We start from the raw sequence: 25,475 nt of genomic DNA on the forward strand, positions 1-25,475 counted from the left end.
TTCAGTTTACAATATTATATTAGCAATTTCAGTTATTTCCGAATACTATTGCAAAAAAAATAATGCCATAAAAATTTATCATATTTCCAGATAATTCCATTTGCCAGTGATGGCATTAAAGTGTAAAGGAGGAAGGGAATCCTAGGGTTAATGCGCATGTCACAGGGGAGATGGATGATGAAATATGTATTTAGATTACATGCTGTAGAAATTTGTTAGGTTTATCTTAAGTTGCAAGCTAAGGACGAACAGAGGGTGCCGTTAAACCACAAAGGAGAAAACTGAAGATAGAAGAATAGGGGACTGATAAGAGGGACAGGGAACTGATACCAAGTAACAAGGATAGGGAATATGACTAGTCATGATAGGACACTTGACCATTGCTACCGAGTAAGTAGTCGGCAATTGAATGTTTTTGCTACTGAGTAAGTAGTCGGCAATTGGATAGAGCAAACTAAAAAAGTTTGTTATAAATTAAGATGGGGAACAATATGGATAAGAGTGATGGGGGAACGCCCGTGCAACACATGTGTTATTTGAATCCAAGAAATAACGAAGATTATAGACATAGGTTAACCAAACATTTGGGTGATGCGTCTTGGCCAGTTGGATGAACATGGAATGTAGAAACTGTTACAAAGGGCAGAAATGTTAATTTGGAAAAAAGATGCAGGAAAGAAATGGAAGAAATTAATTAAAGAATGGAAGGTGCTCCAGATAGAGTGTCAGTGGGCAGAGGAGAAAAACAAAAGAACTAAAAAGGAAAGCGCTTGGAGCATTGATAAAAAAGAACTCAGAACAAAAACAATTTGTAGTTAAGAAAAAAACCTGGTACCAGTAAATCCTCTGGAGACCCTATGTCTAGCATGACGACCCTCTTTGCTAGTGAAGATGAGGAGGGTCCCACATGGAGGAGACCTCCTCTATACATCCCACCAGTAGGTGCCGGTTGCCTTTATTGAAATGCAGGCACCATTAGCGGCTCCCTCATAACCCAAAATTCCGATGGGGGAAGCCAGGGAAGTAAGGGCACGAGACCGAAAAGATGCAGGTGCGGGAACAGAATTTGAAGAAGAGGAGGATGGGAAAGACAGGGGGAAAGCGGAGGCAGCGATGTCTAGGGGCGAAGTACTGCAGGAAGGAGGAGAATACGACATTCCCATTGCGAAGATGTGAAAACCAGAAAAAGGTGAAAACAAGGAATGGCTTATCCACTCCATACAGTAGTTAACCCAAGAGAAGGGCAGGATCAAGATCCCACTATAGAAATCTAGTCAGTATGGAAGCCACATGAAATGTGAATGATCCGCGATAAAGCCCCCAACAGGGAGGAGAACCCACAGGGATTTGTAGATTATATCTGCTCAACAGTGGAATTTTACAAAGCAACTGAGAGAGATATCTGGTCAATGACCTCCTCCCTGTTGTCTCTGGCAGAAAAAGCAAAATGGAAAAATTTAATGGGACACCAGACATGGGAGGCATTAAAGGCCACCTACCAAAATACTCCCAATAATTGCATTGAATTTATGTTGAGACATTTGATGGACTGCTTTAAAAAAAACATCAATATGACGATAATAATTGATTGTAAGCCATTTCCTAAAGAATCGTGCCACGAATATTTGGATAGATTTACCACCACTTATCGCTCGCATGCCAGCGACGTTAACTTTAATGCTGGACGGTTATCCCCACAGTTTAATGCAATACTTATGAATTGTTTGCCACTGAAAATACAAGCCATGATAAACACCAACTTAAACTGGGCCGACAATGGATCCCTGATGTAGCCCTATATACAAAACATTTATCACCGCTAGCCTCTGCAAAAGCAGCACGACAATTTACCCTCACTGAAGAGCCATCAAAAGCTTTTGCTGCCTTAAAACAAGCTGTGGCTTTGGCACCCGCCATAGGAAGATCATTTTATGACCGTCCATTTCAGCTCTATGTCACCATTATCCAAGACTGCGCATCTGCCGTATTGACACACCGACATGGCGATGTCAAACAACCGGTGGCATACCTTTCGGTCAGGTTAGATGCAGTAACTCGCGGATAGCCCCCATGCGTCCAGATCTTACCTGAATTACCCGCTACTATCTCGGCCGCCGCAAACATTATTATGCATCAACCGGTTACTGTATTTACAACCCACTGTGTAGCTGCATTAATGAATGCGGGCCAAACCAAATACCTCACCCAGGCACAATTGGAACGGTATGAGTCGACACTTTTAAATAATCCTAACCTGGCATTTCAGCATTGTTCTACAGTTAATCCATCAGCATTTTTGACGCAGCCACCAGAGTATTGCAAAGACCCACCACATGATTGCAAACAACCCAATGACATTCTAACCAACACCAGAGAGGGACTTTCTGATGTGCCGTTAGAGAAAGCCCAATCAATGTGGTTTGTGGATGGATCAGCCAGAGACGGGCCAGCGAGCATCTGGTTATTTTATTGTAACTGAAGCACATATTGTCCTTGAGGAAGGACGATTCCAAAACCCCCTGCCAGCACAAGAAGCTGAACTCTTTGCGCTAAATCGTACATGCATTCTAGCCAAGGACAGATGCATCAATATCGATACAGACTCCAGGTATGCATTCGGAGTAGCCCATGACTTGAGCGCTATGGCAACACCGAGGATTTCTCACTTCTGCAGGAACACCAATCAAGAATGCCCTATTCATCCGTAACCTCCTCAAGGCTCTTCTCCTGCCAAAACAATTGGCCATTATAAAATGTAGCGCCCATACAGGGGGAGACAATCCCGTCTCCAAGGGAAATGCCCATGCAGATCAGGTAGCCAAGGATGCAGCCTGTAGATCACATAACTTGGTACCCCAGGAAGTACAGTATTAGTGAATAGAATGGTCTTGCCAGACATGAGGGAGGTTCAGGAATTACAGAGGGATGCCTCTGCACATGAGAAACAACTATGGAAACAAGAGGGATGCGCCATTGATTCCACCACGGGACTTCGGCTCCCCCCCCCCCCCTTTGTGTACCTGATACATTCTTACCCACCCTTCTAACCTATATCCACTGCCTTACACATGCTGGAAAGGAGGGAATGATTAGGATGATGAAGGAAACGTGGTGGCATCCAAAAATTCAGCAGGAGGCCCTAAAACAAGCCTCCGAATGCAGGATTTGCCAGAAATCCAACCCAGGCAAACCTATTAAAGTACCCTCCGGGGTGACACCGATGCCAGCACGACCGTTTGAATGTATTCAGATTGATTTTATTGAAATGCCATGGACCCATTACTATAAATATTGCTCAGTGATATTGGATTTGTTTAGTAGGTGGATTGAAGCTCTACCAACCGACATGGCACAAACACTGCTAATCCGGGTGTTGGTCCTGGGAATGGCCCAGATGACCTGGACTAATATCTTTTTGTCTATGAGTTATGAGTTGGCTAGCAGGGGGAATGGCAGTAACTGTTGGGTGTGCACTCAGGTTCCCCACAACAGCAGGGAAGGCGTAGCACTAGTGCCAATACCCCTAAATCTAACTGAAAGGCTGGCCCTACTCTATTTTTGCACCACTACAGCATCTAGTAGTTGCCGAATGATCAAGCCGCGGGTAAATGGGACCCGTAGGTATGGAGGACCCAAGTATGATCATTTTAAAGGATGGTACACACCCCCATTTGAACCAGGGCGGAAGGTGAATGAAACTAGAGTAAGGAAGATACCCCAGTTAAAGATAGCAAGTAATTTTTATACACCGATAAACACCACGTGTCATTGCAACAACCCAGGGAAAGGAGTATATTTGGGAAATAGGTCTTGTACCACAATCTCTTCTCTGGGACCACCACAACTAGAAAATGGAACATGTGGGTCATGGGCATACCTTTGGCTGCCAGGGATGCCACCGGGAGACCACAGCATTTGGGAAAGGAAGTGGGGAAAGAAATACCACCGGAACGGGTGCTGCTATACAGCCTATGTTGTTCCTTATATATCCCTTACGAATCCTCCAATATTACTGATCTAACTGTCCACATTACTAAGGAAGTAGAAAGGATCCATAAAGTAGGAGCTGACATACATGGGTATAAACAGGGAGGTCGAGAATGGTGGCCGTTTAGCATGTTTGGAGGAATATGGGGAAGTATAGTTCACTATGGATCTATTATACTGCTGATTATTGTACTGGTTTATGTACTGAAATGTTTGAAGCCTTTGTTATGTACAAATCCGGGACTAATGTTATCATGAGATGATAAAAGGAGGGAATGTAAAGGAGGAAGCGAATCCAAGGGTTAATGCGTATGTGACAGGGGTGATGAATGATGAAATATGGTGTATTTAGATTACATGCTGTAGAAATCTGTTTTGGTTTATCTTAAGTTGCAAGCTAAGGACTAACAGAGGGTGCCGTTAAACCACAAAGGAGAAAAACGAAGATAGAAGAACAGGGGACTGATAAGAGGGACAGGGAACTGATACCAAGTAACAAGGATAGGGAATATGACTAGTCATGATAGGACACTTGACCATTGTCTGCAAACCTGCTTGTATGCTTATGTAGCTTCTATATTGTTGAGAGGAGAAATACTAATGGCTCATAAGGATGAGACTGATAAACTGAAACTTGTAATCCTTGGAAAAATCACAGAACATAACAATTACTGGAAAAAGCTATCTGTAAGACAATAGGAGTTGCTTCTTGGGAGTTATTTGGAAGAGTGACTAAGGCTATTATGTGCCTTGAACAGTATATAAGAAATTGTAAAATGCTGTATTTTTGAGTGTGGCCACGAGGGGTTACCAGTATGTAAGCATACTGATCTCTCTCCCACTCCCGCATCCGTAATAAAGACTGGTGTTGTATCTGAGTTGACTAATGTGCTTTGTTGCCTCTTAGCGTGAACTGAACTTTTGCAAAAGAGCCAAGGATGTTTTAATGTCTTGTTTATTCCAAGTTACACAGCAAAATCCCAGGCCATAACCTCGCATAAAAGCTAACTAATAAAGAATGCTTTTAAGCTTTCACTACACTCAGAGAAAAGTTTTCATCCTACTTGAAGCTTGTTAATTCCATTAGTTTGAATTCTTTTCGTGGCTTTCTGTGTGAGAAAGACAGCATCTTTTCAAACATTTGCAATTCATGCACAGTTCAAAATAGCCACTGAAACCACAATGTAACGTCAATCATTACATTCAAAGACACGATCAGGACCAATTACGTCAATTGGGGTTGTTTTCGTGTTATCATTGCGAGCAGAAAAATGTGCAACATGAGTGCACAATGCTGCACCCAATACCAGATCAACATTTAACCATTTTAAATAGCCCTTTCATTTTTAGAATGGCCTGCATCATAATCACATTTGTAGCACAATCCAAAGGCAATAACTTTTATTTTCAAATTTAAAATTAATATTTACACATTTCACTAAGGAGTTGCAATCAAGTTTATCCACAAATGTTTTTGTTTGATGCCCAAGTGCACATTCTTCATGAACTAACCCACTTCCTTTTACAACTGGACCCCTGACCTTCTCATGAGCAGACCTCTATCAGTGTGGATCGGTAACAATATCTCCTCCTCACTGACCAGGAACACAGGCTTACCAAGGCTCTGTGCTTATGCTCTGCTCTACTCTCTTTATAACTACGTCTGTGTGCTCAAGCACAGCTCCAAAGCCATTTACAAATTCGTCAACACAACTGTTGTTGGCCGAATCACAGGTGGTAATGAGTCAGTGCACAGGAGAGATAGAACACTTGGTTGTGTGGTGCTACAGTAATCGCCTCTCGCTCAATGTCAACAAAACCAAGGAACTAATCATTCACTTCAGAAAGGGGAAGTCAATAGACAATAGATAATAGGTGCAGGAGTAGGCCATTCGAGCCAGCACCGACATTCACTGTGATCATAGCTGATCATGCACAATCAGTACCCCGTTCCTGCCTTCTAAAGCCCCATATCCCCTGACTCCGCTATCATTAAGAGCTCAATCTAACTCTCTCTGGAAAGCATCCAGAGAATTGGCCTCCACTGCCTTCTGAGGCAGAGAATTCCGCAGCTTCACAACTCTCTGAGTGAAAAAATTCTACCTCGTCTCCGTTCTAAATGGCCTACCCCCAGTGATGGAAATGGGGGGGTACACAGGGGGACGGCGTTCCCCTAGTTTTCAATTTCCGCTGTTGGCGGTTGTGCAGCAGATAATAGAGCAGAACAAGATAGACCACTCGACCCTAAAAAACGTCATACATCAAGGCGCCATTTTAGTAGGCAGAAACTTGCAGAAACATTTAAAAAGAAAAAGAACAAAAATCTGTGAGTTGATAGATGAGATATATTCTGCATTTTAATGGTATCATCACACATACTGTTCCCCCAAAACACTGACTACACTGCGAAAGGCATAGCGGACAGTGGGGTTTGCTTCCTAAAATGGCTCCGTTGTGGACTGCACTTCAGCTGAGGTGATGTGGACAGACAGAGCGCTCCGCTCTCTTGGGCGGCAGCAAAGATACTAGAGGAGCAAGATGGACCAGTCTGTTGAAATCGCCTGTACTGAAGTGTAGTACGCAACGGAGCGGAACGGCCGCCATTTTAGTAAGCAAAACCCTCCGTTCGCTCTGCCTATGCCAAGTTTCTGCCTACTAAAATGGCGCCATGACTTACCACGGTTTTTCGGGTCAAGTGGTCTATCTTGCTCCTCTAGTATCTTTGGGCGGCAGAACGCGGCCCGGGGCGGGAGCAGGCGGCTGGGGGCCGGAGCAGCGGGGCCTGGGCCTGGAGTGAGCCTGGAGCCCGGGGCCGGGGCCGGAGCAGTGGTGAGGCCTGGAGCCTGGGGCCAGAGGGAGCAGGACCCAAGGCGGGCTGCGGTGAAGCCTGGAGCCCGGGGCCGGGGCTGGAGCAGCGTGCAGTGGTGAGGCCTGGAGCCCGGGCTGGAGCAGCAGGCTGCGGAGAGGCCTGGGGCCGGGGGCCGGAGCAGCGGGCAGTGGTGAGGCCTGGAGCCTGGGGCCAGGGCCGGAGCAGTGGGCAGTGGTGAGGCCTGGAGCCCTGGGCCGGGTGCAGCAGGACCCACACCGGGCAGCAGCGGGAGAGGAGGCGGCCTAGAGCGGCGCCGGGTTCGGAGCCGGAGCCGGTGAGTGCGCCCCTACACCCAGACCCCAGACCACTAAATCGTGAGTGGTGAATATTTTATTGTGGGTGGGTTTTATTTAGCAAAACATAGTGCAAGCGGAAATATATTATTATATATCACTATCAAATTTTATTATATATCACTATCAAATATCTATAAATTTCAGATTTGTGTACCCCTGTGAAAATGAGCATACTGAGATACTTTAAAAGACAGCATCTTCAGATCGATGAAGAAATAAATGATAATGAAAACACTCAGCCAGAAAAAAAGGCAAAATTACTTGAAAATTATAATGTAACTGATGCAGTTGTTTCGCCTGATGCTGCATGTGAAGACATTTCAAAAGATATTGAAAAATGTGATCTTCCAGACTGTTGGACACAAGAAATGGATGAAGCAAAAACAGGTCGAGTTTTTAGAACTGTATATAATATTGTACACAAAGGTAGGCCCTACACAGATATGTCTTCTGATATTGAACTGCAAGAAAGAAACGGCATCGACTTAGGGTACGTTCTACACTCTCGTAAGTCATGTGCAGATGTTTCTCACCACATAGGGAACCAGATGCGAAAGACAGTGGTGGGAAATATAATTTCAAAACAATCTAAAATGTCTATTATGATTGATGAATCTACTACTATTAATGGGAAAACTGGTCTAGTAGTCTGCTTGAGAGCAGCAGTTGGTGAATCTTCCCAACCTATATCATTCTATTTTGACTTTGAACATATGAAACTTGGTGCAAATGCAAAATCTATATATGATGGGCTTCTAAGTTGCTTACAAAGAGGTGGTTTTTCAATACAGTACCTAAAAGAAAAGGTGATATCACTTGTAATTGATGGTGCATCAGCAATGTTAGGACGAAATGCAGGGGTTGCAAAACGATTTCTTGATTATTTCCCTAATGCAACTGTTTGGCACTGTGCCAGGCACAGGCTTGAACTCAGTGTAGGTGATGCTATAAATGAAGTTGCAGGTTTGAATCATTTTCAGATATTTTGTGATAAATTGTATTCCTTATATCATAGGTCTCCTAAGAATCAGGATGAGTTAACTGCATGTGCTGAGGCTCTTCACTGTCAACTGTTGAAAATTGGTCGTGTTTTCAGTGTGAGATGGGTTGCTTTGTCTTACTGAACTGTAAAGGCAATGTGGTAGTGACAGAGGAACTGGAGGAAATCCACATTAGGCAGGAAAAAGTTTTGGGTAGACTGATGGGACTGAAGGCTGATAAATCCCCAGGGCCTGATGGTCTGCATCCCAGGGTATTTAAGGAGGTGGCTCTAGAAATTGTGGACACATTGGTGATCATTTTCCAATGTTCTATAGATTCAGGGTCAGTTCCTGTGGATTGGAGGGTAGCTAATGTTATCCCACTTTTTAAGAAAGGAGGGAGAGAGAAAACGGGAAATTATAGACCAGTTAGTCTGACACCAGTGGTGGGGAAGATGCTGGAGTCAATTATAAAAGACGAAATTGCGGAGCATTTGGATAGCAGTAACAGGATCGTTCCGAGACAGCATGGATTTCCGATGGGGAAATCATGCTTGACTAATCTTCTGGCATTTTTTGAGGATGTAACTAGGAAAATTGACAGGGGAGAGCCGGTGGATGTGGTGTACCTCGACTTTCAGAAAGCCTTCGACAAGGTCCCACATAGGAGATTGGTGGGCAAAATTATAGCGCATGGTATTGGAGGTAGGGTACTGACATGGATAGAAAATTGGTTGACAGACAGAAAGCAAAGAGTGGGGATAAATGGGTCCCTTTCAGAATGGCAGGCAGTGACTAGTGGGGTACCGCAAGGCTCGGTGCTGGGACCGCAGCTATTTACAATATACATTAATGACTTGGATGAAGGGATTAAAAGTACCATTAGCAAATTTACAGATGATACAAAGCTGGATGGCAGTGTGAACTGTGAGGAAGATGCTATGAGGTTGCAGGGTGACTTGGACAGGTTGTGTGAGTGGGCAGATGCATGGCAGATGCAGTTTAATGTGGATAAGTGTGAGGTTATCCACTTTGGTGGTAAGAATAGGAAGGCAGATTATTATCTGAATGGTGTCAAGTTAGGAAAAGGGGATGTACAATGAGATCTGGGTTAATTCCCGGAATGGCGGAACTGTCATATGTTGAAAGACTGGAGCGACTAGGCTTGTATACACTGGAATTTAGAAGGAAGAGAGGGGATCTTATCGAAACGTGTAAGATTATTAAGGGGTTGGACACGTTAGAGGCAGGAAACCGCAGGAGATGCAACACCTGTCCCTTTACCTCCCCCGTCAACTCCATCCAAGGACCCAAAGTCTTTCCAGGTGAGACAGAGGTTCACCTGCACCTCCCCCAACTTCACTTATTGTATCCGCTGCTCTAGATGTCAATTTCTTTACATCGGCGAAAACAAACGCAGTCTCGGCGATTGTTTCGCTCAACACCTTCGCTCAGTCCACCTTAACCAATCTGATCTCCCGGTGGCTGAGCATTTCAACTCCCCCTCCCACTCCCAATCTGACCTTTCTGTCATGGGCCTCCTCCAGTGCCATCGTGAGGCCCACCGGAAATTGGAGAAACAGCACCTCATATTTCGCTTGGGCAGCTTGCAGCCCAGCGGTATGAACATCGACTTCTCCAACTTTAGATAGTTCCTCTGTCCCTCTCTTCCTCCCACCCCCCCCCCCCCCCCCCCCCCCTTACCAGTTTTCCCTCTATCTTCCTGTCTCCACCTATATCCTTCCTTTGACATCCCCACTGACATCAGTCCGAAGAAGGGTCTCGGCCCGAAACGTCACCCATTCCTTCTCTCCTGAGATGCTGCCTGACCTGCTGAGTTACTCCAGCTTTTTGCTGAATCTATAGAACATTAGAAAATGATCACCAATGCGTCCACGATTTCTAGCGCCACCTCCTTAAGTACTCTGGGATGCAGACCATCAGGCCCTGGAGATTTATCATCCTTCAGTCCCATCAGTCTACCCAACACCATTTCCTGCCCAATGTGAATTTCCTTCAGTTCCTCCATCACCCTAGGATCTCTGGCCAATCTGGGAGATTGTTTGTGTCTTCCTTAGTGAAGACAGATTCAAAGTACCAGTTCAACTCGTCTGCCATTTCCTTGTTCCCCATAATAAATTCACCTGCTTCTGTCTTCAAGGGACCCCCATTTGCCTTAACTATTTTTTTCATCGTCACATACCTAAAGAAGCTTTTACTATCCTCCTTTATATTATTGGCTAGCTTACCTTCGTACCTCATCTTTTCTCCCCGTATTGCCTTTTTAATAATCTTCTGTTGCTCTTTAAAAGTCGTGGCGTTAGCAGCTTGAAATTGCACAGAGGTGTCATCAAGAAGACATACCAGTGCCTCTATGGTCTTGGACATTTAATAAGATTCAGCATATCACTGAATGTTTTAACAAACGTTTACAGATACAATGTAGAAAGTATCCTGACATGACATGACCTGGTTTGATAATTCCAATCCACAGGAACACACCATCAAAAGCATATACAGGTATTACGAGGTATTGCTCACGAAGGAAGCATCTATCAACAAATATCCCAGCATCTGGGCCATGCCCTCTTCTCATTGCTCCATCAGGCAGGTGGCACAGAAACCCCACACCACCAGGTTCAAGGACAGCAAGGACAACCAATGACCTGAACGTAACTCATCCATTTCCTCCAGAGATACTGCTCGACCCGCTGAATTACTCCAGCACTGTGTGTGTTGCTCAAGATTGCAGCATGTGCAGTTCTGATGTTTCTCCACTTTCCAACAAACATTGCATCATCTTTGAATCAACCTGCACAATCATAATCCTACCTTGGAAACAGAACGTGTCTACCTCTTGCGCCATGGACTAGCTTTCTAATTGTATTTTGGATTATTGCACTAATGTTTTGATTCTTTGCAGTCTTTTTCTTTCCACGGTCTTGTATAATTTATGTTTTGTGTGTTGTTTGAGTCTGTGCCTGTGATTTTCTTTAACCTATTATTTGAGACAAGAATAGTGACATTGTGGACATGGCTCATCTGCCCGCATTAATTTGTCATATTATCAAATCACTCAACATTCAACACCATCCAAGGTACATGTTATGAGTGGCCAACTGCAGGGTCAGGCATGTTTGTGAATGTCTGCAAAACATCGCAGTCTTAGTTTAAAACTGTTAACTCTAACGGGACAAGGAACTTGACTGGGAAAAATGTCAGGGTTGATAAGTGGAATTAATAGCCATAAAGAATCAATGGCTAGAGCAGCACCAAGCAGATCACACCCCATTATCCAGCAACAGGTTGCTTTGTGAAAATAGACTTTGGCAGGGTTACAAAGGTTATAGTGTGAATAGAAAATATCATCTGTTCTCATACCCTCAACCACTGAAAACTCCAAACTTATTTGAAAGATATCAATGCACCACATGTTCCACCTCAGTGACATCCAATGGTTTAGTCATGGCAAAATGCTCAAAAGATTGAGACTTGCACACCGAAATTTAATTTAAAAATTGCATTAAAAAATTAAGTTGTGAAACTCAGCACATAAATGATGTGAACATTAAACTGCAGTTAGCAAGGGGCAAACTTGGTCTTTTTCCAGCTTGTGTAACTCTCACATGAAGTCAAACTGTGGGAATGGAATCTGCAAGGGATTCAGAAATGCTAAGGGTTGTCAAGGATCAAGATAATTATTCCCCAAAAATCCAGTAAGTCCACAGACATGATGGACATACAGCTTTTTTTTAAATCACTTGCTATCAGTGTTGATTCAGCACCAAAATCTCTACAAATGGAAGTCATTGATCTCCAGATAAATAATGCTTTCAAAGACAAGGTGATTTAACTGCATTCTACAAATAACTCAATTGATATATATTTTTTAATATCTGGAACATTTGTGTTTCATTTCTACATTCAGCAGCACTGTGGATAACAGACATTTTCGCAAATGACAATGGCCAATAAATTCAGATCAAACCTGTTCAATAATCAATTTACACACTGAAGTGTGCATTGCCATCTCCATGCAGCTCGACACAACGGCCGCTCTGATCACTGGGAAGCTAGCACATAAATCATACTGACGGTATTGGAGAATATTTCTTCCATCAGCCCACAAAGGTACATGCTTGTCTTCGGCCTTTATAAATAATAGATTCCCACCACAGAATATAAAGTCTCAGAAAATGAATGATTAAGATGGTGAAGTGTGTATCAGTGGGCAACTTTGGCCTGGATGGTATCCAGCTTATCGATGCCTCTGCCAAGTTCCTCATGTGAACTTGAGGAACTTCCTCACCTGAGAAAAAGGGCTGCATTTCAATTTTCCAAAATGTAAAGTCACATCATCTGTGCATGCATCAAGAAATGCAAGCCGATTAAAAAGTTTATTTTTTCCCCACAAAAAAAATCTGTAAGAGCAAATTTTATTCAGTGTTTTAAACTTCTGTGGAGTGAATTCTGTAAAGGTGAATTTGCATTATCTGAACAGCCATGACACAAGGTCACATGTATATTTATGGAGGTGGTAAATGGGTTTCCAGACACAATACATCAAGGCGTGTAGGGAGAGAGCTGGGATATAGTATTGATGGTAGATAAGCCACAATCATATTGAATGGCAAAGCAGAATTGGAGGGACAGCTCTATTAAGTATCTTTCGATGAACTAATACAGAATAAAAACTAATTAACTGCAAGCTGATTTTAAGAAGTTTTCCTTTACTCTTTTCTACATTTAATCACTTCCAAGTTATTTAGCCATTAGTTTCTTCTGTGACTGAAAACCAATTATTTCCATTAACCTATCATTAAAGCTCATATCCATTTTTTTCCATGGTCAAACTGAAATGCTAATTTTTTTCTCATTATTTTTGGCTTGCGTTAAATTTTATCTAACTCTTAAGACTAATTTATCTCAAAATGTTGTTTCAATTCTAAGAGGAAATGTATTATAAGATTGATTCCATGCGGTCTCAGATTTATACCATTTCTTTTATTCCAAATAAAATCAATACTGTACAAATAATTAGACTGAATGGAATGAAGATCGTTGAAGATGCCTCAACACCATTGACAATGATATAATCAACAACAGTAGACATTTTCATCTCTCCCATGTTGCCAGATTGAATTTACAGTGAGCAGTGAAGCAATGGTGTTACCATTAATCTCAAATCAAAATTGCCCAAAACATTCTCCCGCATTCCAATACCTGTCACTGTCAGAATCTAATGCAATTACAGGCATTTGACAGCTGTGTAATCGTCAAGTTGGTTGAGAAAACAAGTTAAGTTTCCTCACAGATGACAAACCAAGGTGGAAGAAAATATAAATTAATAACTTTAAAATTATGTTTAAAATTATGATTCACTATATTTTAGATTTATGTGAAAGAATACAATCCACAAAATTAAGCCTACGAGGACTAGAGCACATGCATTAATTGTACAATAAACACTCTTATAGACCTCATGCAATAGATTAAAAGATTTCCAGATAATTTTCTTTTAAGACAAACATCAAGCATCAGCTGATGTGCCTTGATTCCATTGGAGAAAGTTTATACTGTAAAGTTTGTCAGTGAAGGTCAAACAAGGACAAAACCTTCAAGATTTATACAGCAAATTATGTATGCATGGAAATCAATTTCACAGAGTATATGGAGTGAACGTCTGCAGCCTTGTAATCAATACTGCAGCAAAATCCATGATCAAAAGGAAACAATATAATTACACATATTTGGAAAATTTTGTATAAGCCAAAGTACAGATTTAAGGTCACAAGATTAAAGTCCAAAACTATTTGTAAGGTTTTTCACATTTCACTCACACTGTAAATCTTAGGATCGCAAAACAAATGGAAAAAAATAGTTCTTCGATCATGCAATGGTTTAGTTCCTGAGAAACCTTGCTAAGTTATGTTATAAAAATCAATTGTATCCATGGGAAAAGGGGAGTAAAGGGCGAGATAGTTTCTGACTTGAAATTTTATGTTTGTTACTGCAAATTCAAAATACCAAAGACTGTAATTTTTACTTTTTTATTACCCAAGATAGTTTTTCTGATCAAGATCATGCAGTAACCAAATGCGCCCCACGTAATTCAAATAGTGTTCCCCAATTCATTAATTGCACTATATCCATTTAGCATTGTGGAAACAAACATTACAACACAGCTAATTGTGATAATTAACTATTTACGGTGGTGCCATAAGTGGCAGCCTCGCCAACAGCCTGTCTCGTCCCTTTCTTCTTTTGTTGCTTTTAGTCTGTTTTATTTGTAAGCTTTGGTGTATCTTTAGTATTTGTATTATGTGGGGGGTGGGGGGTGGGGGGGGGAAGTTCGGGAGAAACTTTTTTGTCTCTTCCCTCGACTTTTTCTGTATTGTATTTCCGTCCGCACTGTGGCCTAACATCACGGAGCTGGCAGTCCCTTGTTAGGGATTGACTTCCGGGAGCTCTAACCACAGGAGCTCGACCGCCCCGATCGCGGGAGCCTCAATCGCCCCATTGCGGGGGCTTCGATCGCCGACCGTGGAAGCTTCGATTGCCCCGATTGCAGATTTTTCGATCGCCCCGACCGCGAGAGAAAAAGAGGAAGAAAGTAAAAGGTATTCGCCTTCCATCACAGTGGGGAACGTGAGCTCACCGAAAAACAAGATGGACATGCTGCCTGCGCTGGTGAGGACTCGGAGGGATTGCCGTGAGTGCAGTGATCTCGGTGTTTGCGGGGACATTGCGCCATAAGAACATGCTGGAGTCTGGTGCGAGTGTGGAGGGCTTTCTGACCTCGTGTGGACAGGGACTGCAGAGAGAGTGACAGCGGTCAGTACAACTCTGGTCACATCATGGTGAAGGAGCGTGTGTGTGGCCCCGACATTGAACTGATGGCTGTGGGTCTCCACTTATGCTGTGTGGCCTAGGGATTCTCACACGCCGCTATGGTGGCTGTTTATGTTTAATCTTTATGTAGTTTTGTATCTTGTTGCTTTTTTGGTTTGACTGCACAAATTTCACTGTACCTCTGTACACATGACAATAAAGGACCATTGAACCACTGAACCATTGAAACATGACAATATTTTTCAATGGATAAGTTAACCGGCTTGACATAGCATCGTCCAAATTTCCACTCACGATCATTTCATAAACATCAATGTTTGTTACATGGATAGGAAAGGTTTGGAGGGATAAAGCCCAAACACGGGGAAATGGGACTAGCTTAGAGAGGGCTTCTTTGTTCATGTACACATCTATGCCATTATTATTGGGTCGAAAAAAGATAGATAGTTCCGAGAGTTCCTTTGAAATAGTGATGATTGATGGGAAACTTTCAGCGCTGGGACTAATGACTTTTTATCAATGCTGGAATGGAAGTTAGTCAGGAAAAGCGATCAGTATAAGGCGGTTCCAATTAATTTAAGATGAGCTTCATGTAAAATGTCACCACTCCAGCGCCATCTTTTCTTTTTAATCTTGTTTTATCTATAAAGACAATGACCTGGCTTGCTCTTCCATCTCCACCTACTCTCCCCTGCTCATAGTTTATAACCATGTATTCAGTGAAATGTATTCATCTCATCCCTTTCCGTCATCCATTGACCCAAACAACCCTTCCAGGTGGAGTAATTCAGAATGTGGTCTCCTCCCCCTTGAATAAATCAAATGCAAATTGAGTGACCACTTTGCAGAGTAACTGTTTAGTCCACAAGGGTAGCCCTGAGTTTTCAGCAACTCATGTTCATTTTGCATCTAGTCTGACTTCTGTTTATGGCCTCTTACATTTTCCAACAAGACGCAATGATGGGCGATTTTGTGAACGAGTTGGGCCGAAGAGTCCATTCCTATGTTGTATGACTCTGACTCTATCAATGTATAATTATACTGAGGTAGAAACTCAGCAAGAAATCATACACAAGTAAAAATTTGTCTTCAGCCAAATGCACCAAGCACATTTACAGAAAGTACCAGATCAGTGGTGGGAAAGATGCTGGAGCCAATTTTTAATAACAGCACATTTGGATAGCAGTAAAAGGATTGGTCCAAGTCAGCATGAATTTATGGAGGGGAAATCCTGCTTGACTAATCTTCTGGAATTTTTTGAGGATGTGACAAAAAGAATTGATGAAGTGGATGTTGTGTATCTAGACTTTCAAAAAGCCTTTGATAAGGTCCCACACAGGATATTGGTGAACAAAATTAGAGCACATGATATTGGGGGTAGGGTATTACCATGGATAGAGAATTGGTTGGCAGACAGGAAGCAAAGAGTAGGAATAAACGGGTCCTTGTCAGAATGACAGGCAGTGGCGAGTGGAGTGCCGCAAGGCTCGGTGCTGGGTCGCAACTATTTACAATATATATTAATGATTTGGATGATGGAATTAGAAGTAACACTAGCAACTTTGCAAATGACACAAAGCTGGGTGGCAGTGTGAACTACGAAGAGGATGTTAGGAGGCTGCATGTATCACAAAATGTTGGAGTAACTCAGCGGGTCAGGCAGCATCTCTGGAGAGAAGGAATGGGTGACGTTTCGGGTCAAGATCCTTCTTCGGACTGACGTCAGGGGAGGGTGCGGGGCAAAGAAAGTTTGTAGTTGGAGACAGGAAGAGTGGGAGAATTGGGAAGGGGGAGGGGAAGAGAGGGACAGAGGAACTATTTAAAGTTAGAGAAGTCAATGTTCATAACGCTGGGGTGTAAGCTGCCCAAGCGAAATATGAGGTGCTGTTCCTCCAATTTACGATGGGCCTCACTATGACACTGGAGGAGGCCCATGACAGAAAGGTCAGACTGGGAGTTGGAGGGGGAGTTGAAGTGCCGAGCCACCGGGAGATCAGGTTGGTTAAGGCGGGCTGAGCGAAGGTGTTGAGTGAAACGATCGCCGAGCCTGCGTTTGGTCTCGCCAATGTAGAGAAGTTGACATCTGGAACAGCGGATACAATAGATGAGGTTGGGGGAGGTGCAGATGAACATCTGCCTCACCTGGAAAGACTGTTCGGTTCCTTGGATGGAGTCGAGGGGGGAGGTAAAGGGACAGGTGTTGCATCTCCTGCGGTTGCAGGGGAAAGTGCCTGGGGATGGGGTGGTTTGGGTAGGAAGGCACAAGTGGGCCAGGGTGTTACAGAGGGAACGGTCTCTGCGGAAATCAGAAAGGGGAGGAGATGGGAAGATGTGGCCAGTAGTGGGATCCCATTGGAGGTGACGGAAATGTTGGAGGATACTTTGTTGTATCCGCTTGCTGATGGGGTGGAAGGTGAGGACCAGGGGAACTCTATCCTTGTCACGAATGGGGAGGAGGGGGAGCAAGGGCGGAGCAAGGGATATAGTGGAGGCCCTTGTGAGAGCCTCATCTATAATGGAAGAGGGGAAGCCCTGTTTCCTAAAATATGAGAACATCTCTGACGCCCTAGTGTGAAACACCTCATCCTGGGCGCAAATGCGGCGTTGACGGAGGAATTGGGAGTAGGGGATAGACGTTTTGCAGGAGACCGGGTGGGAAGAAGTGTAGTCCAGATAGCTGTGGGAATCAGTGGGTTTGTAGTAGAGTGTCTGGGAGTCCCAAGATTGCGCTCAGTCCGCATTAACCAATCTGATCTCCCGGTGGCTGAGCACTTCAACTCCCCCTCCCATTCCCAGTCCGACCTTTCTGTCATGGGCCTCCTCCAGTGCCATAGTGAGTCCCGCCGGAAATTGGAGGAACAGCACCTAATATTTCGCCTGGGCAGCTTGCAGCCCAGTGGTATGAACATTGACTTCTCCAACTTTAGATAGTTCCTCTGTCCCTCTCTTCCCCTCCCCAGATCTCCCACTGTCTTCCTGTCTCCATCTATATCCTTCCTTTGTCCCGCCCCCCTGACATCAGTCTGAAGAAGGGTCTCGACCCAAAACGTCGCCCATTCCTTCTCTCCTGAGATGCTGCCTGACCTGCTGAGTTACTCCAGCATTTTGTGAACAAATACCTTTGGTTTGTAGTAGATGTCGGTCACTAGTCTGTCTTCTGTGATGGAGGGTGCAGGTTGAGGTTGCAGGGTGACTTGGACAGGTTGAGTGAGTGGGCAGATGCATGGCAGATGCAGTATATAATAATGTAGATAAATGTGAGGTTACCCACTTTGACGGCAAAAACAAGGAGGCAGATTGTTCTCTCAATGGTGTCAGATTAGGTAACGGGGAAGTGCAACGAGACCTGGGTGTCCTTGCACACTAGTCACTGAAAGTAAGCAGGTACAGCAGGCAAAGCTAATGGCATGTTGGCCTTCATAACGAGAGGATTTGAGTGGAGGAGTAAAGAGGTTCTTCTGCAGTTGTATAGGGCCCTAGTGAGACCACATCTGGAGTATTGTGTACAGTTTTGGTCTCCTAATTTGAGGAAGGACATCCTTTCTATTGAGGCAATGCAGCGTAGGATCACGAGGTTAATCCCCAGGATGGCGGGACTGTCATATGAGGAAAGATTGGAAAGACTGGGCTTGTATTCACTGGAATTTAGAAGGATGAGAGTGGATCTTGTAGAGACATATAAAATTATAAAAGGACTGGACAAGCTAGATGCAGGAAAAAATGTTCCCAATGTTGGGGGAGTCCAGAACCAGGAGTCACAGTCTAAGAATAAAGGGGAGGACAATTTCAACTGAGATGAGAAGAAACTTTTTCACCCAGAGAGTTGTGAATTTGTGGAATTCTCTGCCACAGAAGGCAATGGAGGCCAATTCACTGGATGAATTTTAAAGTTAGATGGAGCTCTAGGGACTAGTGGAATCAAGGGATATGGGGAGAAGGCAGGCACAGGTTACTGATTGTGGATGATCAGCCATGATCACAATGAATGGTGGTGTTGGCTCGAAGGCCCAAATGGCCTCCTCCTGCACCTATTTTCTGTCTCTATCTATCTATATACATTCCGAAATGCTGTTGATATAACAATACAGCATCTCTGGATTTTGTAGGCCTCGGAAGTCGGCGGTGGTGGCCCCGGTGAGGTGGCGGACGTGGGCAGCGGCAGCTTCGGTGGTCTGGGCCTGGGACCGGCCGGGGAGACAGTGAGGATCGGTACCGCTCCTCGTGGCAGCAATGGCGTCACGGGATTCGGCCTCGTGGTGTGCAGGCCAGCTTTTGTAGGTAACAATACAGCATTGTAACAGGCCATTGAGCCTGTAATGTTTGTGACAAACACAATGCCATGTCAAACTAATCAACCATTTTTGATGTGTGAGATCCATATCCCCCCTTTCCATAGGAAGTCATGATGCAGCTTTGTCGGACTTCAGTTAGGCCACATTTGGAATATTACATGCCACCACATTACAGGAAAGATATAGGCTTTGGAGAAGGTGCAGAAGAGGTTTACCAGAATTATGCCCTGATTAGAGGGTATCAGCTATATAAGGAAAGGTTGGACAAACTTGGATTGTTTTTTCTGGGGTGTCAGAGGCAAAACCTCTATGTATATAAAATGAGAGGCTTAGATAGGGTAGACAGTTAGAAAATGACCGTCTATCCCAGCTATCGTAATCTACTTCCAGGGTGGAAATGTCAAAGCAATATTGCCAAGACGCATGGACCTGAGCTGTGGGGAAGGAATGGGTAGTGAAGACTATTCCCTGGAGTGCAGGAGGCAAAGGAGTGAATGATAAAATCATGAGGGGAATACATCGGGTGAATGCACAGATATTTTTTCCCCAAGGTATGGTAATCAATAATTAGAGGGCATAGGTTTAAGGTGAGAGTGGGAAGATTTAAGAGGAATCCTCGGGGCAACTTTTTCCACACAGAGGATGGTGGGTATATGGAACAAGCTGCCAGAGGAAGTGGTTGAGGCAGGTGCAATAACTACACTCAAAAGACATTTGGTCAAATGCATGGATGGGAAAGGTTTAGAGGGATGTGGATCAAACACAGCCAAAGTGGGAATGGCTTAGATGGGATAGCTTTAGCATAGACGAGTCGGGCCGAAGGGTCTGTTTCCGTGCTGTATGGCTTTATGATTGTATGTTTCGTTTATTTTAGCTACATAAATTAGGTTACCTGCAGGAGAAATAAATAATAGAAATAATAATTTGGCCAACTTCACAGTTAATTCCACAATAACTAGAGTGGCATTAAAAGCGACTTTCTGGCTCTAGAGTAAAACATAAGTAAACAGTATTTTCCTCCTCTTCTCCAAGTAGACTTGGAAATTTTGCAACTTACAGATTATTTTCCTGGACTGGTGCCCTTACTTGGGGGAAGAAACTCTGGCTAATAACAAAAACGTGTTTGCAGGAATCACAAAAATGCCACAGCTGAGAAAGGTCAATACTATTACGTCAAAGATGAACTTTATCCGACAGTGGCATGCCCCATTCAAACATTCACCACTGCATGCAAGAAAGAGAGAGACACTACTATTGCACAGAAAAACTCCAGTTTACATTTGAAAATAAATGAAATATGTTTTCATTATATGACTAATCTTCTGGAATTCTTTGAAGATAGTAATAGTAATAATAATAGTTAGTTTATTTGTCATTCCACTCCTTACAGATCATGCAACAAATGGGATGAAAGAGATTGCCTCCGGGGGCCATAGTGCAATACAAATACAAAACATATAGACAGGAGGTGACAGTGCAGTACAATACAATGCAGTACAATCCAATTAGAATGCAATACAATACATTACATATAGACAGGGGATTAGAGCATGTACACAGTAAAAGGTAAAGCATGTGACAAGTAAAATGGATGAAGGAGAGCCAGTGGATGTAGTGTATCTGGATTTTCAGAAAGCCTTTGATAAGGTCCTACACAGGAGATTAGTGGGCAAAATTACAGATGGTATTGGTGGTAGGGTATTGACATGGATAAAGAATTGGTTGGCAAACAGGAAACAAAGAGTAGGATTAAACGGGTCCTTGTCAGAATAGCAGGAAGTGGCAAGTGGAGTGCCACAAGGCTCGGTGCTGGGGCCGCAACTATTTACAATATTTATTCATGATTAAGATCAGGGATCTCCAAACTATGGCCCGCGCCATCCGGCCCACCATGAGATTTTATCCAGCCCACAGCAAGCTCTTAGCCTGTGAGGACTGGAGGCAGAAGCTGCCGGCGAAGGTTCACCAGAGAGCGGATCGTCACCAACCCAGAACCGGGACAAGGGGGGGGGGAGAAGAGAGAGGGGGGGGGGAGGAAGAGAGGGGGGGGGGGAGGAAAGAGAGGGGGGGGAGGAAAGAGAGGAGGTGGAGGAAAGAGGGGGGGGGGAGGAAAGAGAGGGGGGGGGAGGAAAGAGAGAGGGGGGGGAGAGGGGGGAGAGAGGGGGAGAGAGCGGGGAGAAATTATAAAAGGACTGGACAAGCTAAATGCAAGAATTTTTTTCCCAATTTTGGGGGAGCCCAGAACCAGGCGCCACTGTCTAAGAATAAAGGGGAGGCCATTTAAAACTGAGACAAGAAAAAACTTTTTCACCCAGAGAGTTGTGAATTTGTGGAATTCTCTGCCACAGAAGGCAGTGGAGGCCAAATCATTGGATGAATTTAAAAGAGTCAGATAGAGCTCGAAGGGCTAGCGGAATCAACGGATATGGCGAGAAGGCAGGCATGGGTTAGACTGTGGATGATCAGCCATGTTCACAATGAATGGCGATGCTGGCTCGTAAGTTCAAATGGCCTCCTCCTGCACCTATTTTCTATGTTTTTATGTTTACCTTGCACAGGTATTTTCAATATACAGCAAAAATATACAAAGTACTTCCTTAAAAATGATAACGCATTGATGAATTGGGGCCAGTGATCCTCATTACTGTTTTTCTAATTTACAGGCAGGGGGAGATTTATTCACAGGAGTATTTTTGTCATTTCATTTCTATAATTCTATTCTGCTGTTTTGAAATTTACAGCAGAGGTGGCCACCAGCTGGTCCACCATTGCCAGCCAAAATGAAGTTTTGCCTGACTTCTCAGTCCACAGCCCTTTTCAATACTCATTCAAATACCCTTTAAACAAAATGGTCTGGATTTCTGCCTCTAACACCTTATCTGGCAAAGTGAGCACACGACTGGGTGAAATGATTTACTCTTAATTGCCCTCCTTTCTCCTACAAATTAATTTAGATATTAGCCTCTGACTCTTCGTATGGTCCCCTCTGCTGAAGATAATAGATCCTTGCTCTGAGTAACCACTTATCATTAATCACTTATTAATCATTTATCATCACTCCGACATCTCCCTCCCGTTTCTGGACCTCACCATCTCCATCACAGGAGACAGACGAGTGACTGACATCTACTATAAACCCACTGACCCAGCTATCTGGACTACACTTCTTCCCACCCTGTCTCCTGCAAAAAGTCTATCCCCTACTCCCAATTCCTCCGTCTACGTCACATCTGCGCCCGGGATGAGGTGTTTCACACTAGGGCATCAGGGATGTCCTCATTCTTCAGGAAACGGGACTTCCCCTCTTCCATTATAAATGAGGCTCTCACTAGGGCCACTTCTACATCCCGCAGCTCCTCTCTTGCTCCCCCTCCCCCCATTCGTAACAAGGACAGAATCCTCCTCGTTCTCACCTTCCACCCCATCAGCCAGCGTATCCAACAAATCATCCTCCAACATTTCCATCACCTACAACGGGACCCCACTACTGGCCACATCTTCCCATCCCCTCCGCTTTCTGCGTTCCGCAGAGACCGTTCCCTCCGTAACTCCCTGGTCCACTCGTCCCTTCCTACCCAAACCACCCCATCCCCGGGCACTTTCCCCAGCAACCGCAGGAGATGCAACACCTGTCCCTTTACCTCCCCCCTCAACTCCATCCAAGGACACAAACAGTCTTTCCAGGTGAGACAGAGGTTCACCGCACCTCATCCAACCTCATCTATTGTATCCGCTGCTCCAGATGTAAACATCTTTACATCAGCGAAACCAAACGCAGGCTCGGCGATCGTTTCGCTCAACACCTTCGCTCAGTCTGCCTTAACCAACCTGATCTCCCGGTGGCTGAGCACTTCAACTCCCCCTTCCACTCCAAGTCTGACCTTTCTATCATGGGCCTCCTCCAGTGCCATAGTGAGGCCCACCGGAAATTGGAGGAACAGCACATCATATTTCACTTGGGCAGCTTGCAGCCCAGAGGTATCAGAATCAGAATAACCTTTATTGTCATCCAAAAAAACAAGTCTTTTGGACGAGATTTTGTCACCCACAGTCCAACAATAAGAGCGATAAAAATAAGCAATTACACACACAATCACAAACCAACACAAAACATTAAAAAAAAACATCCATCACACTCCTCCAGTCACCTCCTCACTGAAGGCCAGAATGTATTTTCTCTTCCCCTGCCGCGGTCAGGCTGCTGAAGTTGCCACGTTCCAGGCCACGCCGGGCGGTGAAAAGTCCACGGTGGGCAGACCCAAGCCCCGCGATTCGGGGCGGGCAAAGACACTGCCGCTGCCGGAGCTCCCGATGTCGGCCCCCGCCCAGGGCAGGGCTTGCGGGCTTCCGATATCCAGGCGCCCCACGCCTCCGAAGCCTTCGGAATCTCCGAAGGCGAGTCGCAGCCGCTCCCGCGGCGCCACCACAGCCTCCGAAGGCAGCCAGCTCCGCAGATGCGGTCCGCGGGCTCTGCGAACCAGAGCCCAGGTGGAGACCGCCAGCTCCAGGTGTTTGGCCGATGGTAGGCCACAGCAGGAACAGAGACACCACCCAGAAAAAAGGTCGGGTCTCCGTTCGGAAGAGCCAATTTTACAGTCCCGCCCCCCACACACACATTGTACACAACCACAAAAAACACTACATTACATCTAAACACTACAATTAAGACAAAAAAACAACAAAAAGCACAAAGACAAATGGACCACAGGTAAGCCGCAGCTGCTAGGGCAGCACCGCCATTTTGCTGCGCCATTTTGAACATTGACTTCTCCAACTTTAGATAGATCCTCTATCTAACACACATCTAGCTCCCTCACCCTGAACATAGGATCCCCCCAGGGTTGGTCCTTAGCCCCCTACTGTACTCCCTGTACACACATGACTATGGGGCTAGGTTCAGCTCAAACTCCATCATCAAGTTTGCTGATGACACTGTGGTGGTGGGTCGGATCTCCAACAACGATGAGAAGGCCTACCGGGAGGAGGCGGCTGATCTGGCACTCTGGTGTCAGGACAATAGCCTCCTCTTGAATGTCACTAAAACGAAGGAGCTGATTGTGGACTTCAGAAGGGCTAAACATCCAAGGACGTACACACCACTGGAGATAAATGGGTCTACTGTGGATAGGGTGAGCAGTTTTAAATACTTGGGAGTCCGCATCACAGAGGATCTGACGTGGGCAACGCACATTGCCGCCCTGGTGGATAAGGCAAAGCAGCGCCTTTACCACCTTAGACAGCTGAGGAAATTCAGAGTGTCTCTGAGGATCCTTCATTGCTTCTACTCTGGGGCTGTAGAGAGCATCCTGTCCGGCAACATTACAGTCTGGTTTGGGAACAGCTCTGCCCAGGAGAGTAGTGCGTTCGGCAGAACGCACCATGGGAACTACACTCGTCCCCCTGCAGAACCTATACATCAGGAGGTGCAGATCCAGAGCAAGCAAGATCATGAGGGGCCCCTGCCACCCCAGTAACGGACTGTTCCAGATGCTACGATCAGGCAAACGCCTCCCCTGTCACGCTGTGAAAACGGAGAGGATGAGACGGAGTTTCTTCCCACAGGCCATCAGGACTGTCAACTTTTATAACTCCAGAGACTAAATTTTTGTCTACACTATAGTAACTTATTAACTTTATTTATATGCTGTAACTGTAATTCTTTTTTGTGCACAATCCGCAGGCATTGGCACTTTCATTTCACTGCACATCGTGTATGTGTATGTGACAAATAAAAATGACTTGACTTGTCCCTCTCTTCCCCTCCCCCTTCCCAGTTCTCCCTCTATCTTCCTGTCTCCACCTATATCCTTCCTTTGTCCCACCCCGACATCAGTCTGAAGAAGGGTCTCGACCCGAAACGTCACCCATTCCTTCTCTCCTGAGATGCTGCCTGACCTGAGTTACTCCAGCATTTTGTGAAATAAATACCTTCGATTTGTACCAGCATCTGCAGATATTTTCTTACACTTATCATTAATACACTTTTCATTTAGATCTCCCCTCAGACTTCTTTGTGCCAAAATAAACAACTCCAATTTACACTGTCTCTCCTAGTAACAATACATATCCAAATCAAATGTGCCACTTTCCCATCGATCAAACGGTTTTAAACAAACTGCCACGTGTGGCTTCACCGAAGGTCTTGATAAAATCCATGGAGAAATTATCACATGATCAACTCTCATCAGCCGCCTCGTTG

At 44.6% G+C, this 25,475-nt stretch overlaps 1 protein-coding gene across 4 annotated transcripts in view; it reads right to left on the minus strand.

Annotated features, from left to right (window-relative positions):
- The window catches only part of pde3b (phosphodiesterase 3B), a 158,503-nt gene that overhangs the window by 61,026 nt on the left and 72,002 nt on the right, over positions 1–25,475 (minus strand). The window lies entirely within an intron of this gene.

This window comes from Rhinoraja longicauda, chromosome 18, assembly GCF_053455715.1.
Source record: "Rhinoraja longicauda isolate Sanriku21f chromosome 18, sRhiLon1.1, whole genome shotgun sequence".
NCBI classification, from domain to species: domain Eukaryota; kingdom Metazoa; phylum Chordata; class Chondrichthyes; order Rajiformes; family Arhynchobatidae; genus Rhinoraja; species Rhinoraja longicauda.